Here is a 3,612-nt window from a genome sequence, read left to right as displayed (position 1 = left end):
CCACCCCTGCCTTTTGTAGCATATGTTCTATTTGTGTCTCTGGTACTCATCTTAAGTTATTTACTAGGTGTATTAGGCTGCAGACTATTAAGTGCTGCAAACAAGAACCCCTAAAAAACAGGTACTTTATTTTGGGTAGCTGTTCAGAGGCAGGCATTCTGCCATACATGGAAGGTAGCTTCCATTTCTAGGTCCAAAGTTGTTTGCTCTAGTGCACATCCTCCAATTGAGGAAATAGGAGAAGGGGGGTCTGGGAAACATGCTGAGATACTGAAGCTAATATATGAAGTTAACATTTTATTACTTCTAATATCCCATTGGTCAGTTTGTGTGTTGAGGCTATGTTTAGCTGCAGCGAAAGCCAGTTTGTCATCTGTAACTGTGTGGTCACATGCTCAAGAAAAAACTTACAGGGCCGGGCGCGGTGGCTCAAGCCTGTAATCCCAGCACTTTGGGAGGCCGAGACGGGCGGATCACAAGGTCAGGAGATCGAGACCATCCTGGCTAACACAGTGAAACCCCGTCTCTACTAAAATACAAAAAAACTAGCCGGGCGAGGTGGCGGGCTCCTGTAGTCCCAGCTACTCGGGAGGCTGAGGCAGGAGAATGGCCTAAACCCGGGAGGCGGAGCTTGCAGTGAGCTGAGATCCGGCCACTGCACTCCAGTCCGGGCGACAGAGCGAGACTCCGCCTCAAAAAAAAAAAAAAAAAAAAAGTAGAAACAGGAAAGACTTGGGGTGACACCTAGCAGTCTACCATACTAGGAAATACTAGTATGATAAGATAAAGGAGAAATAATTTCATTTTAGAGATTTGCTAATGACTAAAATTAATACACTTGAGTAGGCACAGGTAAGCAGTGTTTGTGCCTAACCCTGTTACCCGTTTGTAAGTATTGGATCAATTCTGTTTTGTTTTTGTTTTTTGAGACGGAGTCTTGCTCTGTCGCCCAGGCTGGAGTGCAGTGGCTGGATCTCAGCTCACTGCGAGCTCCGCCTCCCGGGTTCACGCCATTCTCCTGCCTCAGCCTCCCGAGTAGCTGGGACTACAGGCACCCGCCACCTCGCCCAGCTAGTTTTTTGTATTTTTTAATAGAGACGGGGTTTCACCGTGTTAGCCAGGATGGTCTCGATCTCCTGACCTCGTGATCCGCCCGTCTCGGCCTCCCAAAGTGCTGGGATTACAGGATTGAGCCACCGCACCCGGCCTGGATCAATTCTGATAATGCCCATAAGGGTAGATACTGTTAGCACCACTTTACAATTTTATAGATAAGGAAACTGAAGCACTTAAGTAAATTGCCCAGGATAACACAGCTGATTATTTGTAAAGCTGAAATTCTTGAATACAGAGATTTGTGCCTTTAAAGGGCTTCCTCCCAAACTCTATACTGTGCTGCCTGTGTACCAGGTTGATTCTTGCAGAATTGTTTAAGGAACTGAAAACAACTAAAATGTACATTTGAATAAGGTTGGTTAAATAAGGAATGTCACACACTTGATGTGCTGATGTGTACATCCAGGGGGTTTCTTCCTAATAGTAAGGGACACAGCATAATTGAAGTACATGACAAGCCCCCAAATAAGGGCAAGAATAAACCAAGTAAATGAGTTATAGCCGGGCGCGGTGGCTCAAACCTGTAATCCCAGCACTTTGGGAGGCCAAGATAGGCGAATCACGAGGTCAGGAGATCGAGACCATCCTGGCTAACACGGTGAAACCCCGTCTCTACTAAAAAACCACAAAAAATTACCCGAGCGAGGTGGCCGCGCCTGTAGTCCCAGCTACTCAGGAGGCTGAGGCAGGAGAATGGCGTGAACCCGGGAGGTGGAGTTTGCAGTGAGCTGAGATCTGGCCACTGCACTCCAGCCTGGGCAACAGAGCGAGACTCCGTCTCAAAAAAAAAAAAAAAAAAATTATAGCACAGTAATTCTAAAAAGTTCAATATGTGCCAGTATTTACAACCAGTATATAAGGTACTTAATAGAGCTCATGCAGTTTGGGGAGGAAAATACCCTAAGGTAAATAGGGAACAACAGTGAATAACTGTTGAGCTTTAAAAAGCAAATGTAAATAGTATGCCTGTCAAGTTGGCAGTTTTTCCGTGAGACCTTTTGTATAGTGCTGGTGGAAGTGGGAGTTTATGGGCTTCTATAAAGTCGTTTAGCAGTAAACTAAAAATTTTGATGTTTGGTGAAATCTTAATTTTAAAATTATGGCTCTAAGAAGCCAGGAGGTAAGTAGAACTAATATAAATGTCTATGGTGCTCTGAAAATCTAGGACTCTAATACATAATTAAGTAGTTCACTCTCACACATCTCTGGGACATTTTTAGATTGCAGGGTAAGTAACCTGACCATACTTAAGCCAGTGTAAAAGCAACATACATGAAATGGCAAGTACTAGCTAGGTTCCTTAATTCTTATAGCATGGGTGTATACAGAATGGCCCTAAATATATACTTTATGTAGTGTCAAGGGATGTGATGCTTATATAATTCAAAGGACCCTCTTTAAGGAAAAGAATGTAATTATGAACACCAAATTGGACACACAAGTGGATATTTGTTTAGAATGAAAAAATCAGCCAAAAATTACAGTCTTTAGGTTTTTTGAAACAGAATCTTTCTCTGTAACCCACACTGGAGTGCAGTGATGCGATCACAGCTCACTACAGCCTTGACCCCTGGGCTCAAGCCATCCTCCTACCTCAGCCTCCCAAGTAAATGTGACTGCAGGCATGCACCACCATGACCATCTGTTTTTGTTTTTAACAGCAATGAGGTCTTAACTTTGTTGTCCAGGCTGGTCTGGAACTCCTGGTTTCAAATAATCCTCCTGCCTTGGCCTCCCAAAGTACTGGGATTACAGACGTGAGCCACTGTGCTCAACTAAGTTATACTTTTTTTTTTTTTTTGAGACGGAGTCTCGCTCTGTCGCCGGGGCTGGAGTGCAATGGCCAGATCTCAGCTCACTGCAAGCTCCGCCTCCTGGGTTTACGCCATTCTCCTGCCTCAGCCTCCCGAGTAGCTGGGACTACAGGCGCCCGCCACCTTGCCCGGCTAGTTTTTTGTCTTCTTTAGTAGAGACGGGGTTTCACCGTGTTAGCCAGGATGGTCTCGATCTCCTGATCTTGTGATTCGCCCGTCTCGGCCTCCCAAAGTGCTGGGATTACAGGCTTGAGCCACCGTGCCCGGCCAATTTTTTAAAATTATGTCTCAGCTGGGCACAGTGGCTCATACCTGTAATCCCAACACTTTGGGAGGCCAAGGCGGGGCGGATCACTTGAGGTCAGGAGTTCGAGACCAGCCTGGCCAACATGGTGAAACCCCGTCTCTACAAAAAAAATACAAAAATTAGCTGGGGGTGGTGGTGCATGCCTATAGTCCCAGCTACTTGGGAGGCTGAGGAAGGAGAATTTCTTGAACCTGGGAGGCGGAGGTTGCAGTGAGCAGAAGTTGGCCAATTGCACTCCGCCTGGGGCGACGAGCGAAACTGTCTCCAAAAGAAAAAGAAAAAAAAAAAAAAAAAAAAAAAAAAAAAAAAAATATATATATATAATATATATATATATTATATATATATATAAAAGAATAAAATAATGCCTCAAAC

The sequence above is a fragment of the Rhinopithecus bieti genome, unplaced genomic scaffold (assembly GCF_001698545.2).
Source record: "Rhinopithecus bieti isolate Rb0 unplaced genomic scaffold, ASM169854v2 scaffold_4967, whole genome shotgun sequence".
Lineage (NCBI taxonomy): Eukaryota > Metazoa > Chordata > Mammalia > Primates > Cercopithecidae > Rhinopithecus > Rhinopithecus bieti.
Note: the sequence above shows the minus strand (reverse complement) of the source record.